This window comes from Diaphorina citri, unplaced genomic scaffold (genome assembly GCF_000475195.1).
Source record: "Diaphorina citri unplaced genomic scaffold, Diaci psyllid genome assembly version 1.1 scaffold545, whole genome shotgun sequence".
NCBI lineage: Eukaryota > Metazoa > Arthropoda > Insecta > Hemiptera > Psyllidae > Diaphorina > Diaphorina citri.
The window spans coordinates 99591-115666 of NW_007377979.1; the positions used below are offsets into that span (position 1 = coordinate 99591).

Sequence of the window (16076 nt, forward strand, 5' to 3'; positions counted from 1 at the left end):
GCCCAAATTTCCTCACGCTATATCAATAGCGAAGGGCATCCCACTCGGAAAATTTTGTTTAGAAAAAAAAAAAAAAACCAGTTGGCCTCAAAGCGATCACTCTAAAGCTGATTGAGAGGCCGACGACAAACGCCGACCCCATCTGAAAATGGGAAAAGGTGAAGAAGAAGAAGAAGAAGTATATTTCATTTGATGAATTTTCGAAGGGTTATCAATTTATCATGACATGTTGAAGCTCATATTGAATTTCCAGACCATATGGGAAAAGGCGAAGAAGAAGAAGAAGAAGAGGAAGAAGAAGTATATTTCATTTGATGAATTTTCGAAGGGTTATCAATTTATCATGACATGTTGAAGCTCATATTGAATTTCCAGACGTCGAAGAAGAAGAAGAAGAAAAAGAAGAAGAAGTATATTTCATTTGATGAATTTTCGAAGGGTTATCAATTTATCATGACATGTTGAAGCTCATATTGAATTTCCAGACGTTATGTGTGGGTTTCGACCCCTTGCATAGAGATAGAATTAGGAAATCACTTTGGCTTATCTCTTTTGTTTGCGATGAATTAATTTTCATCTTGTTTATTTCTCTGATAATAAATGCGAATTGACTCTCAGTACTAATTTAATTGCAATTAAATTAAAAGATAAAACTTTCCGTAGGTACAATAAATTGCTATGTACTTACATTTATCTATTTGTTTTCTTTGCTATGGTTTACTCGATATAATTATCATGGGAGAAGAGGTAAGATCTAAGATGTGTAAATTTTATTCACTGTGCAAATGAACTTAAGGACCAATTTGCATGATAGAATTGCTCTAATATAGAGAAATTCTTAAAATGGAAACTAGATTTTTCCAATAATGTGTATGTACTACACAACCAGTTTTCTATACGAAATTTCTCATTTTCCAGTAAGGTAGTGTTTTGTTTCGCAATTTGGTCTCAAGTGTGAGTGTGAGGAATATGCTAGAAAATGAGGCGGGTAACTAGGGCCGGTTCTTATCTTTTTTTACGAAACGAGCGGCGTATTTCGTCCTTCGTCTGGAGGTAGGGGAGTTTGTATCGAAAGGGATAACTATGATTCTATGCAATGTACAGGCAGAAGTACAATTTTATTTAAATAGACGAGGAAAAAAAGAAAGAAAAAATCTGCATTACGTATTTACGTGGGTGTTGAATAATGTTTGATTCTTTTTATTGCAATTTTGTAAGCAACAGAACTTTGTGTAGCTATAAACTCGATATTGTATTTGTACCTTAGGGTAATAATAGGTATAGGCCATATTGGTAATTGTGTCACATCGTGATGTTTATAGTGCCCCCATCAAGTGAAAGGAATTCTCGTCAAGTGTTAGGGTCAACTCTGTCCAGGTAGGAGTCATATTAGGGGGACTTGAACACCTAAATTGTTTTTGTAGATGAGACAACTTGAGAACCGAATTACAATTTGACGGATGTTTGAGTGGTATTTCATCAGAATCTCAGTGTTGTGTCTATTATTTTGGTCAATTGTAGTGTGTAATAGGGTTGGATTCAAATATTTGGACTCTGAAGTGATGAATTCGTGCAGTACTAATATGGGAGGGAATATAGCAAATTTTTGTTTCTCCCCGCTCAGACAGGGTCGGCATGTTTAAAGTCAACTCGTCATTCCCACATGAATACTATCTTCATATCCTTCGTTCTCACAATTTTACCGATTTTGTTTGTTTTTAGCTAAATTCCCTTTAGGGAAAAGCTATTTTTTGTTCACCTCTCTGATTTTGGCTCCATCAGCTTGTATGCATAATTCTATTTTCTACTTCTCTCAACCCCGTGTAAAAGGGCTGGTGAATTGAACCTGCGACCTTCTATTAGCCAGTCGTTGCATAGTATTGAAAAGATCATGCCCAGCACATGTTGTATCACGTTTTCAAGTGATAGAATATTGCTGAACTGACGATGAGGACTATGGTGTAACATGATTATGAGAGTATTTCTGCTTGTGAGATTAGACCACGCCTACTTGACCTTCAAATTTATTGGCTAATAATAATCGAACAAAGAAAGCTCTCTGAGTGAAAACATCACAATTTGCAACCTCATGCAGATTGCAAATAAGTACTTCAGATAAGTAGGTAGTTAGGGAGAAAAAAGATTTTTAAAGTAACGTACAGAAAAAAGAGCAAAATTTTATTTTGTACATTTTTTCTCTAAGATCTTGATAGATTTTGAAACTTCTTGTAAGCGCTAGGTTTCTAGTTCGATTTCCATCTGGGGCGAACTTTATCCCAAAAGTAACAATCGAATGAATACCTCCAATATGATTTGTTCAAGAGATTTTGGGTTTCACGGAATAAAAGGGCTTCAGCAATAATAAAAAAAAAGTGAAAGACGTAAATTTTTATAGTGAAACGATTTTCAAAATAATGTTTTTTTTTCTTTCTTTCAATTAAGATAAGAGTTGGAGAACAACATTTAAACTTGATGTTGATTGGAAAACTAAACATGAGAAGACTAAAAAAAAAAAAAAAAAACTTGTACCCATGTCCTTGATCTTGGACTGAGCTTCAAGGTCAGATGAAAACAGCAGATATCGTACCAAACTTTATGCAAGCTCTTCAGTGAGATAGGACTGTTATCTTTTCAGAAACCTGAAACATGATGCTTGAGAAATTATATCCCTACTCTATGAGCTTATTATTATTAATTCCTCAATGTATGAGATTCAAGGGATTAAGTCACCAATGTCTATTTATTAGATAAGATAGATATTTTGGTCGCTAATACCTCTTCTACTAGTCATGTCAATTTGAGAACATGTATCCGAATGATAGCCCTACTGGCTACTGGCTGCAGACTGTTAGTCTTCAAATATGTATTCAAAATGGAAATGTTGTTTACAAGAAAAATTCTTCTTACCTGCTGTGAAAAACGGATGCTCAAGTAGTCCAAGTTAAATGACAATACTGAAGGACGAAAGAGGTTTGGTATTATTTTATTTTTTGCTCCGAAGATCTTGATGATTTTAAATGCTAAATGTCAACCCGAGGATCTTACAGAATTCAGGTTTTAAACCAATTTGAAATGTTATACCTAACGCCAAAGGCAAAACTTTTGTATACGGGATGGGCTTGAAATTCTATCCATCGAATGAAAATACATACTGGCTACCGGTATTGCATTCGAAGAAATAAGAAACTTTAGTCACCTATAGTGCGTTACATATGAAATACCAGAAGTTGTAGGCAATATGGCATCAGTGACAGTGTCTGTTTAATCTGGTTGACGAATGTAGACATAGAGACTTCATAGTCCTATGACCAATAAATATATTACACATGCATTCACTAGGTACTGATTTAAAGTATTTCTGTGATACAAGTGACTAATGGTTTTTTGATGCAGGAATTGAATCTGACGAATAGGTACTCTTAGAAACAAGTCAATACATTTGCAAGACTGTAGCTGCTCACAGAAGTGGTGTTTATTTTGGTACCCTAAACAAATCCAATAAAATTTTACTTTTGAAAATCAAAACACAGGACAAACAAAGCAATCCATTTCCAATTAGCAGAACACTCTATACATATTGAGCCCCGAGCCATTTCTGATCACCTATTGGTAGGTTATGTTACTGTTGTAGTATTAATTAACTGTCCATATCTACAATTCTACATATTGACGGTGCTGAAGGCTAGCTGAAACTAGCTTGATTGTGACTTTTTCCCAAATGATTTTAACCGTCAGCCTCTTTATTGAATTCAAGGGATTCGTATTAAAACTTCACTGTTTGACTTTGAAATCGGATTTCTCTGTAACTAATAAATTTGCTAGTTTTTTGGTCTTGCGTTTCTTGGGGTGTGGTATAGTTCACTGAAGGGTTCTGCTTACCGTAGAAATCCCTCAAATACCAAAAGTGTCTTTATTACTGATTTAATTTTTGTGAACTTTTCTGTGGAAAGTTTCCACAAATAATCTCTCTGGCATCACTTCCGTTCTTTTTTTAGGTACCAATGTACATATTTAGATTGATCTTCTTGTCTTAAAATCTGAAATAACCACATTAAGACACGTTACTTAAACCCAGATTGTTATCTAGTGAATAGTTTAGGTTGGAACAACTTTGTTCATCAGTTCATCCACCCGCATCCTAGATGTTACATACTGGGGATTTCGTCATCTTGGAAATGTTGTTTACAAGAAAAATTCTTCTTACCTGCTGTGAAAAACGGATGCTCAAGTAGTCCAAGTTAAATGACAATACTGAAGGACGAAAGAGGTTTGGTATTATTTTATTTTTTGCTCCGAAGATCTTGATGATTTTAAATGCTAAATGTCAACCCGAGGATCTTACAGAATTCAGGTTTAAACCAATTTGAAATGTTATACCTAACGCCAAAGGCAAAACTTTTGTATACGGGATGGGCTTGAAATTCTATCCATCGAATGAAACCAGTTCAAAGTAGTGATCTCACACTGGTCAAGGCTTTTGTAGAAGATAGATCCGAAGTAATAAATCGGTCATGGGACATTTTATCCACAGAAGGGGTAGAACATTTTAAAATTCAAGGTGCACCATTGAGCAAAACTTGAAATGGGTGATTTCATCTTCTCAGTTTTGTTGGAGCTGAATAAATTGTGATTTAGAAGTAGGTACCAGTTCAAAGTAGTGATCTCACACTGGTCAGAAGGTAGATCCGAAGTAATAAATCAGTCATGGGACATTTTATCCACAGAAGGGGTAGAACACTTTAAAATTCAAGGTGCACCATTGAGCAAAACTTGAAATGGGTGATTTCATCTTCTCAGTTTTGTTGGAGCTGAATAAATTGTGATTTCCTTGAAAGAGAAAGCACATTGAGACCTGGGTATCAAAATTAACTTCTAGAAGGAGCATAGATACCTAGAGCAATGACAACTATGTTCTGAGGTGTCTTTCTTTGTGTAAAATAAGCAATAATTTCACCATAGCATCCAAACCGATTACCTAAGATCATCTTGAGTAATTGAAGAATGAAGAAAACCTTGTGGGGGTGTATCTCACCCTCAAGACAAGCAACTATAACTAGTGAACTGAAGCAATATACTACTGCCTTTCAATCTTAGCCAGCACCTGGCCCTAATGTCAACCAGAAGCTTTACCAAGTCATAGAGGCAAATATGATAACAACTTTACTAAGACATACCATAACTATCGAACTAAGGCAAAGTCCCTGAATAAGCAGGATCTGCCCACACTCTCCATACAAAGCAAAATTATTATTGAAAATTCTATTCAATCTACTCCATTCAATTTAATCTATAAACTTGCATCATGTGCACCATATTAGAGCTCTTGTGTTCCCAGATAAAACATCAAGACGTGAAAAATACGCTGCCCATCAAATATACCCTTTCTTTGTGCTGGAAGGAGATTGACTTTCAAAAGATTAAAAGACCAAAGAACCAAGGTGATTTTCAGATGTTGGTTTATGTTTATCATTAGCATGAAAGAAAGAATCATGACCTTCTTTCCCAATTTTCTGAAATTTTCGGTCCATATATTTTAGTTCAAATGAAAAAAATTCCATTCACCCGGATACGGTTCTTTGTTTGAAATACCAACTGTGCGAAGTAAACTTGCAAAGCATCTTCTAGTAATCTAGTTGCTTCAACATTGCGAAAGATGGTCTCAAATGAAAGACTTGTAGTAGACATTGAAGAGGTAAAGTCATGCAGCATTTATTACAAAACAGGTCTATTGGTATATTAGCTAGGTTTGTCCAGTGTCCACCATTCCCATAAATGATGTAGCCACCAATGCAATGGATTATGATCTATTGCTCAGTCCACAACAACACCCTTTATGCGCTCAAAAACACGCCAAGTATTATAAAAGAGAACTCAATCCCTATTCAAAATCTCTTGTGAAGGTTGTTGCGTTTCATTTGATACGTATCGTTCATTTGATATGCGCAAATGTTCTTGCTTGGTTCTCTTCGCATATGAGACTGTTGTGTACCATCACCAGATTATCTCAACAAAGCTTTGCCACGGTCTCAAGTGTTTGCTTAATGGAATATTAGAAGAAGATGGTTATGTTTTGTATTCCACGGAATTTTCACATTTTCCACCCAGAAATTGTGATTTTCTCCCTCCCCAAAAAATTTAAAATGGAAGACAAATCCTCAAATGGAAGAATTACATGGTCATCCAATGTGGGAATACTGCTGTTTCTCCCTCCCCAAAAAATTTAAAATGGAAGACAAATCCTCAAATGGAAGAATTACTTGGTCATCCAATGTGGGAATACTGCTGTTGTTCTCGAATCTCTTCCTTAAATGGAACAAATCGAACAAACTAATTTGCCTATAGGTAATGAACTTTAATGAGATTAAAAATATACAGAGTCAGAGGAGGCTGATAGCTGTGATTTACATAATAGCCATCCAGTAGATTATGATGGATAGATAATCCATACCATTACATCAAACATCACCCACAGGTCGTCATCAGGGCTGATGAAAGGTTTCTTTGGATCTAAACGATAGGATTGTATTGTATCCAAAATAAAGATAGATGATTCAGTATTCTCCCTCTGATCCATAGGGAATATCGGACCCCATATTTAATAGGTAGGTAGGTAGGTAGGTAATAGGTAGCTCTATCTATAAAATCGCACTTGGAAGCGTTAATTTTTAGATAATACAAATTGTAAAGGGTTTTTCTAGCCAGCTTAGTTATAGCTGTAGATACCTCTGTAGTGTGTAGTGCGCCTAGATATAATCGGATGTTGTGTTGCTGAAAAAGGTTGCCACAAGACCCAAAAGTTGAGAACTACAAGTCTAAATAAAGCACTAGATACATAGGTACATACTTGTGTATTACGTGTATAGTGGGTGCTCTCATAAAGTTCACTATGAAAATGTTATTTTGGTCTTGTCTTGAATAATAAATCTACCCAAGTTCTACGTATTGTCAGTCAGATTTATGACGGTTACATTGTGTACTGAGCCGAACCTAGCCAATAGTTTGAGTGCCTCCCACACAGTATTTACTTAACTGACATCTCACATCTGCATGGGGAAAGCGAAATGCTTTTCCCGAGGTTTTTATGAATGAAAAACTTGGCGTAGTGACGTAAGTCACCGTATATTGATTTTCTTCCCATGACGTCAAACGCGTGTTTTTTCACATGGAAAATACCTTGTTGTATTGAGCTGATACTTGTTCCATATGGTGTTTTTCGTTATCTCTATTGGTGCACTCGATGAGGTTTTAGTCACTGAAATCAATTGCCCTGTGCTGAAAATAATTACCGTCCCAATATCCATGTTGTGATAATCACCATAGGAGGAGAGAGTAATAATATTGTAGGGGAGGGAGAGAGAGAATGAACAGAAGTATGTCCTGCTCATCATGTTGCTACTGTTCATACTTAGGCTACGTATACATAATTACATACCTACGTACAAGTCTCGTTAATTCGTTAATTCAACTTGACATTCTTACTTAGCAATAATAAATTTAGTTGATAGGTATGGCTAGTTTAGTCTAACCCTAATGGCAAAAAATACTCACTTATCGATAGATTTCTGCTTCTTTACATTTTGAAGATTTGAAGTTCTGGTGGTGGTATTTTTCTGGTTATCAGAAATCGATTTTCTCGTTGGTGGTGGAGTGGCAAAGAACTCGATTTCGCCAGTTTTCCTTCCGCACATTCCGAGTAATGAAATTGCGTTTTTACCAAACACTTAAAGCTTTTTGTTCCAAAGTCGTTGCTGATTGGCTAACGCGTTGAAAGGATCGCGCAACTTGTACTCAAATGACCTTGCCTGGCTCAAATGACACAGGTAGCTCTATCTATAAAATCGCACTTGGAAGCGTTAATTTTTAGATAATACAAATTGTAAAGGGTTTTTCTAGCCAGCTTAGTTATCCCAATAGTTTGAGTGCCTCCCACACAGTATTTACTTAACTGACATCTCACATCTGCATGGGGAAAGCGAAATGCTTTTCCCGAGGTTTTAAATCTACCCAAGTTCTACGTATTGTCAGTCAGATTTATGACGGTTACATTGTGTACTGAGCCGAACCTAGCCAATAGTTTGAGTGCCTCCCACACAGTATTTACTTAACTGACATCTCACATCTGCATGGGGAAAGCGAAATGCTTTTCCCGAGGTTTTTGTGTATTACGTGTATAGTGGGTGCTCTCATAAAGTTCACTATGAAAATGTTATTTTGGTCTTGTCTTGAATAATAAATCTACCGCCTATTTAAAACTAAAAGTCCTCAGTAATTTATTCACTAGTCTGCTTAGCTTATAAAATATGCTTTCAGAAGTGGGCCCTGATCGAGAGAAAGAGGAAGGTTCTTTTTTCCAAGTAACTTGTGTTCTGTAATGAGCAATGAGGGAGATTTCAGATTTGTAAATAATTGCTGCCATCCTCCCATGTTATGACTGGATTACGTAACCAATGTGGCAATTCGGTCCGAAGTTGATAATAGCATAGCCAGAAGTGATGTGCGGAAGGTTCTAATCCTGCTCTGAGATTTTTGTTGTCTTTTTCTGTATTGGAAGGTGTTAAGGATATTTGCTAACTGGTAAACTGATCTTCGTCCGAAATATTAATATAATGGATAAATGTAATTTTTTTAATGCTTTGACTGTTGTTAGGTACCTACATAAAAAAATGAGAAATTTCAAATTTCAAGTCTCTATCTCTTACCGTTCTCGAGATATTTTGTTTACAGACAGACACACAGACACACAGATATTTTGTTTACAGACAGACAGACAGACACACAGACAGACACACCCACGGACCAATGGCTGAAACTTTGGATTTAGGCTCTAGGGACCTCAAAACGTGTTTTGGCACTAAAAACTGACCATCGAAATTTTGACCCGATTACATTACTTTCCTTCCTATAGGATAAGGAAAGTAAAAAAAGAAACATCAATTTATTCAATTTTGAAAAGTGACCAAAAACACTTTGAATGTTTGGATTTGGTTAAACATTCTTATCGGTCAGGTTTCATTTTTGGAAATCAGGGACAGAAATTAAAAACCGGCTCAGGATCTGAACACATCAGAGTTCTCAAAGAACGGCTCCAAAGAAAGATCTATAAATTAAACCTACCGTGTGTTATGTAGGTCCTAAAATTGTTGCGATTACACCCTACACCTATGTATAATGTATATCTGAGTGGATATTGAGTTATGTTAATGAATTTGCTTAACCTATTTACATACTAGTACAAGCTTTGTGTTGGGACAAAAATGATCTACATAATCCGTTGTGTTCTGAATTTTTGATTGATTATTGTTTGTTGAAGGAACTCTGTAGGAACTGTTGCGATATTAGGAACAGAGGAGTGATATCTATTTGCAAATTACACCATAAAATTTATTATCAGATTTACATAATTTATGTCCTATGTATATCTGAGTGGATATTGAGTTATGTTAATGAATTTGCTTAACCTATTTACATACTAGTACAAGCTTTGTGTTGGGACAAAAATATAAATACCTACCTACAGGTTATATCTAAATACATACATAGCTATACTTATGTATGTAGGTATGTACTGTGGCGCTCACAACAACACTCAACACAAATATAATCTTACATAGAAAACGCAGGTTCTCGTTTCTCCACAATTTCCATCTCTGAAGTATAAATAACACTTCCAAATTCCTGGCCAGCACCTGAGAGCTATGTCTAACTGATGAGTTCCAATAAGAACGAAACGCGTGCGGAGGTGGATTTCCACCAACGCGACCTCTGTCGTGCGACAAAATCGCGCGACAATGTCGCGCGACGTCACCTGTTTCACTTGCAACATTTGTCGCGCGATGTGACCTGTTAAAAATTAAAGCACTCTCCGACAAAATCGCGCGACGTTTGTCGCGTGACGTGACCTGTTTCCACTTGCAATTAAAAAATATTTTAATTTATTATTATTTTTTTTAAGCTGTGTATTCAACGTGATATAGGGTGATGAAAATTATAAAAAAAAAATTAAAATTTTATTAAAATTAAAGCACTCCCACTCATAATAAGGAACAAACTGAAATGAAGAGTCGCGCGACACGTTTCCACTGGCATTGCTACGCGACATTCCTTTGATCCGGACCGACTTTCATCGGATAGAAGTCGCATGGTCGCACGACTTTTTTTCGTGTCGCGCAACACGTTTCCACTATGCTATTTTTATCGCGCGACTCTGTCGCGCGGCAAAAATCGGGTTGGTGGAAATCCACCTTTAGGCTGCTCTCAGGTGTTGGCTAAAGTACCTTAGGTGGTTAATCATCTAGTTATTTACATGTACGTAAATTGTGACTGAAAATCTTAGCAGTTATGCAGTGACGGTAAACACCCCTAACAAAAACAAGAATGAATGATTGTGTAGAAAAAAAAACATGAATGAATGATTTTGTAGAAAAAAAAAACATGAATGAATGATTATGTAGAAAAAAAAACATGAATGAATGATTATGTAGAAAAATATGAAGGAAAGAAAGGTTTATTTTTTTTTTAATGATTATGTTAATAAGTCCATGACAGTGGCGTAGCGTGTATGGCGGCCATACAATTCAAAAGTTCACTCTAATGCCCATAAATATTAATGGCATGTACTGTGATGGGACTTGGTAGACCTGTGCATGAGCCCAACACGCCCTACACTTGAATTTAGACCACGCTACGCCACTGGTCCATGACATTTTTCTTTTACCTTCTAAAGTGTTTGAAGGGCAAATCCTGATATGGGTAAATACACTAAATACCAGGTTATGATTAAACTTGAAATTTTCGTTTTATTGCTAATTTGTATAAAAATAAAGACCTATCAATTTCTATTGCAAGCAGCTTGTCACCGAACTGAAAGTAAAACCCGCTATCACTATAGAACTTAGATAAACAGTGTTGAACTAAAAAAAAAAGAACAGAGAAAATACTCGGTTATTATTATTTTTCCTATTTTCGTTTCAGATGTCGCGTCAAGAGCGCGCTGCGCATCATTTCCGTCGAAAACTCGAACGCGCGCCACTGGAACCTGAGCGCGGACATTAGCGCTAAAAGTTCTTCCGCTACGGTGACCGCTAAGCGCATTGGAAGCGCGACGGAGGCTGTCTATGAGGGAGACGAAGCCCGGGATCCCAGGTGAGGATACGAAAGGGTTAAAGGAGGAAAATTTTTGAAAGCGATCCCGGAGACAAGTAAGGGTTAAATCAAACTTTTACATGTTTTTTTTTTTCTTCTTCTTCTTCTTCTTCTTCTTCTTCTTCTTCTTCTTCTTCTTCTTCTTCTTCTTCTTCTTAAAGGGTTAACGGAGGAAAATTTTTGAAAGCGATCCCGGAGACAAGTAAGGGTTAAATCGAACTTTTACGTGTTTCTTTTGTTTTCTTCTTCTTCTTCTTCTTCTTCTTCTTCTTCTTCTTTCTTTTTCTGGGGGTCGAGTGGATTGGAACACATCACTTGCACACTCCATTTGCCAAGGATCTAGGTTTACCTTGCCCTTGGGATCAATTTAATTTGAAGGCAGTAAGAAATTAATTTACTGATGGAAGTTTGCAATATTTAGCTTGAGATCTCTGGGTCAAATCTTTCAACTAACTTTTGAGTCACTTTTACTGGACCGACTTCTTCTTCTTCTTCTTCTTCTTCTTCTTTCTTTTTCTCTGGGTCGAGTGGATTGGAACACATCACTTGCACACTCCATTTGCCAAGGATCTAGGTTTACCTTGTCTTTGGGATCAATTTAATTTGAAGGCAGTAAGAAATCAATTTACTGATGGAAGTTTGCAATATTTAGCTTGAGATCTCTGGGTCAAATCTTTCAACTAACTTTTGAGTCACTTTTACTGGACCGATGCAATATTTAGCTTGAGATCTCTGGGTCAAATCTTTCAACTAACTTTTGAGTCACTTTTACTGGACCGATGGACCTGAAACTTGTACCTTGTACCTACACTTGTGTATTTTTAATCTTAATAACTAACCCTTTCTTGTTCCATCCTTAGTCTTAATAATAATTAACCCTTTCGTGTTCCAGTTTGGGCGAAGTTCTCTCGTTCCTCATCGAGGTAGTCGAAGAGTCGTCCACCGAACTGTGGGACGAAGGCAAACTGGTCTGGACCGTCAAATATCCTCCCGAAACCTCGAAGACTCCAAACAGTTCCCCACCAGTCTCACAGAGAGCACCACCGTCGCCTTTCGAAGCGTACAACTCCTTTCGTGTTCCAGTTTGGGCGAAGTTCTCTCGTTCCTCATCGAGGTAGTCGAAGAGTCATCCACCGAACTGTGGGACGAAGGCAAACTGGTCTGGACCGTTAAATATCCTCCCGAAACCTCGAAGACTCCAAACAGTTCCCCACCAGTCTCACAGAGAGCACCACCGTCGCCTTTCGAAGCGTACAACTCGAAACATCCTAGTTCCGCCGCAGTCTCACAGAAAGCGCTACCATCGCCCTTCGAGACAGTGTACAACTCGAAACTTCCCAGTTCCGCCGCGGGTTCACAGAGAGCGCCCCTGTCGCCTTTTGACAACGTTTTCACGCGAAACAACGACGGGCATGGAGAGAAACTGAATGGGCGCCCATTTTCCGGCCAACTGGGGGCTTTCGCCAATGGAGCGTCGTTTTCAAATGAGAAAGGCCCTTCTTATTCAACCGGAGACGGTCCCTTTTCCGGGGCGTCTTTGAGTAACGGTGGCCCCTATGCGGCCCATAGCGGTCGTTTTGGGCCGAGTGGGGACGCCCCTTATGCCGGGCCGCAGGCCGACGGAAAGGCCTTTGGTGACTCTGGGAGAAATGCCCGAGAGAGTGGACGAGCGGCCAGTGGCGGTCATAGGCGAGAAGTTGGCGGCAGTTCGAGAGAAATTGGCGGCGCCAGTGGAGAGGAGAGTAAGAATCGGAAAGTGACGGCCAAGTTTCAGATTCACAAAGATGACATTTACGCCGTGCTACCGATTTCTAAGGTGAGTGAAATGAGGAAGCAGGATTTAGTATTTAGGGATTTGAAAGAATATAATAGCTACCTTGTCTATCCTGCTCGAATAGGACTGACAAGTCTCTAAACCTCAGCAGTTTAAACAAGGTCTCGTATACATATTTGATGCGAATTTTGTAATTTGTAATGAAAGTAATGCCGGGAATCGAACTTTTCCTGAAAACTCGAAATTTGAAAACTAATTTTAGACTTGAAGGTTGGGTGGAAAAGCTGTGGTTGGACCTTTTGGAGAATCTCACCTCACTAAATAAGGGTTACGTTGTTCCAATGGTTTAGATATGAAAGGTGTAAAAATTTACGCGACACACAAGTGATCAAGAAGAGTCCGTCTTAGTTAGAGAATATTTTATTCATTGTTCTACCCATATGTGTCGGTTTTGCAGAGTTGGCAGATACTCAACACGGCCGTTCTGTCGGGCCGCCAAATATCTCAGCCAATGAAAGTGTTCATTGTATCTCAGGCCGGCAAAATAGCGGATGTTACCCTCCAGTCTTCTTGTACGTCTGAAGATGAGTCTGTACTCAAGGTAAGTACATGGTACGACACAGAACACATGAATCCGATGTAGCAGTTGTTTCATTATTTATATGCTACGAAATGAAAAGGGCATGAAAATTTCTGTGAAACAATAATATTTTCTTTTTAATAAAGGACTTGCTCCGGAAAATATTACAAGAAGAAAAATGACCTAATATGTAGTCAATTTCTAGCATTTAAAACCAACCATTTTTTATTTTTTAACTTGATGCATATCTGGTGGTAAAAAGTTTAGCCGATTTAATATATTGAGTACTAGATCGTTTCCGTAGTCAATTTCTAGCATTTAAAACCAACCAACCATTTTTTTATTTTTTAACTTGATGCATATCTGGTGGTAAAAAGTTTAGCCGATTTAATATATTGAGTACTAGATCGTTTCCAGGGACGGCATAGTCAATTTCTAGCATTTAAAACCAACCAACCATTTTTTATTTTTTAACTTGATGCATATCTGGTGGTAAAAAGTTTAGCCGATTTAATATATTGAGTACTAGATCGTTTCCAGGGACGGCACGTGGAGCCACTTTCTGTGTCCCCTGGACACGAAAATATAATATTTTTCAACTAGCAGCTAATTTTATTCCTTTTTGTTTATGTTTCCGCAGGTGTCTTCCTCTTGTAGTTCAGTATATGTGGACGGTACAGAAATGCGAGGATCTTCTAACGCTTCCATTCTAGTCCGCTACGATTCTTACAGCGGCCTAGCTCAGTTTACTATATGGATGCCCGAATTTCCCCTCGATATACAACTAGGCGATACCAAACTGAGCCAGATCAAAGCCTGGAAGATAGCTAGTGATGAGGTACATTATAGGTAAGTATAACTACAATGGCCCTAGCTCAGTCTACCGTTCACTATGCGCATTTAAAATACATAGCTACTCATTTTCCTCACGAGGCTGAGTGGCCTTGAAACAGCCAGTCACGGAATCAATCATTTGCATTATACAAATTTCTTTGCCCCGCCGGAAGTCGAACCCGGGTTTCCCGCGTGCAAGGCGTGCGCAGTGACCACTACACCATGTTGGCAGACTTCAAATAGAAACATATTTTTACGTTAGGCTAGCCACTCACTATCAGGTAGACCTGACAGGTACACCTGATAGTGAGTGACTGGTCTTGGGCATTTTCGATCAGATTAACCCTTTACGGGATCAACTTTCATTAACGCCACACCTTTAACCCTTTCACAGCACCAAGTTCCAAAAGAAGCGCTCCGTATCCGCCATCAATTCGGACAGTAACGCCGCCCCAGTTATCAAAGAAGCGCTCCGTATCCGCCATCAATTCGGACAGTAACGCCGCTCCAGTTATCAATCTGGACGATATGATAACGGAAGATAACGATTTGAATTCTAACGGTCCTGCGGGTGATAACGTACAGAGCAGCTGTCGATATAAATATCAGCAGACACAAGTACAGGTAGGCTTTCGATTGCCCTTTTTTATATATATATTACTGGTATTCTATATAATCTGGTATCTGGTATATCTGGTATTCTATATAATCCGGCGTTCTATAGAATACCTATAAAAAGCCTAAATTGACCAGGCAATTTGTGAAATTTATTCCCATTTCACATTTTCCCTAGGCATTTTATAGATTGCCAAACAATGTTTCAGGCAAAGTATATAATAACTTGAAACACGCCAATAGATGAATCATTGCATTTTAGGGCCTCATCTATTCTATTCTATTCTACAGGTATACGCTAGATTCGTAGCTCCGGACCATGACACGGGACGCACGCGGTATCTCGTGTCTGAATGTTTCAGGCAAAGTATATAATAATTTGAAACACGCCAATAGATGAATCATTGCATTTTATGGCCTCACCTATTCTATTCTATTCTACAGGTATACGCTAGATTCGTAGCTCCGGACCATGACACGGGACGCACGCGGTATCTCGTGTCGCGTCGTATTCAGGCAAAGTATATAATAACTTGAAACACGCCAATAGATGAATCATTGCATTTTATGGCCTCATCTATTCTATTCTATTCTACAGGTATACGCTAGATTCGTAGCTCCGGACCATGACACGGGACGCACGCGGTATCTCGTGTCGCGTCGTACCGCGTTGCGCATAACGGACCTGGTGTCCGGCCTCATGCGGCCCGCAGACCCGCGGATTGCGGTTCTCCAGAACAACATTGTGTTTGGCCGATCCGCCGGCCGTACGGAGTTGCAGGTGAGTCGTGGGTTCGATTTCCTGAGTTGACCTATTTTTTTTTTTTTTTTTTTTTTTTTTTTTTTTTTTTTTATGAGAAACCCGTCCCTATACCTTTAATTATTACTATCGTAATAATAAAGGAAGGACGGACTAAAAAACACAATCCCGACCCAAAGTTGTGACTTTCGTTGGAAATGAATGGCTTATTTCTGGGGATTTGGCTAATTATACCAGCCTAGTTAGCTGATGGCCCACCTCTGTGGCTGAGTGGTCAAGAGCACTGACTCTCAACCTGGAGGTGTTGGGTTTGAATCCCGGCCAGGGTGGAAATTTTCTGACTTTTTCGTTCTTGGATAGACATGAATGTA

At 38.3% G+C, this 16076-nt stretch overlaps 1 long non-coding RNA gene across 1 annotated transcript; it reads right to left on the reverse strand.

The window, feature by feature from the left end:
• Positions 1-6829: 6829 nt before the first annotated feature.
• On the reverse strand, positions 6830-7802 carry LOC113467756. The gene is made up of 2 exons (XR_003391715.1): positions 7549-7802; positions 6830-7272 (listed from the first exon to the last, which is right to left on the reverse strand). It is a non-coding gene; the product is annotated as an uncharacterized LOC113467756 (long non-coding RNA).
• Between the last annotated feature and the right edge of the window lie 8274 nt (positions 7803-16076).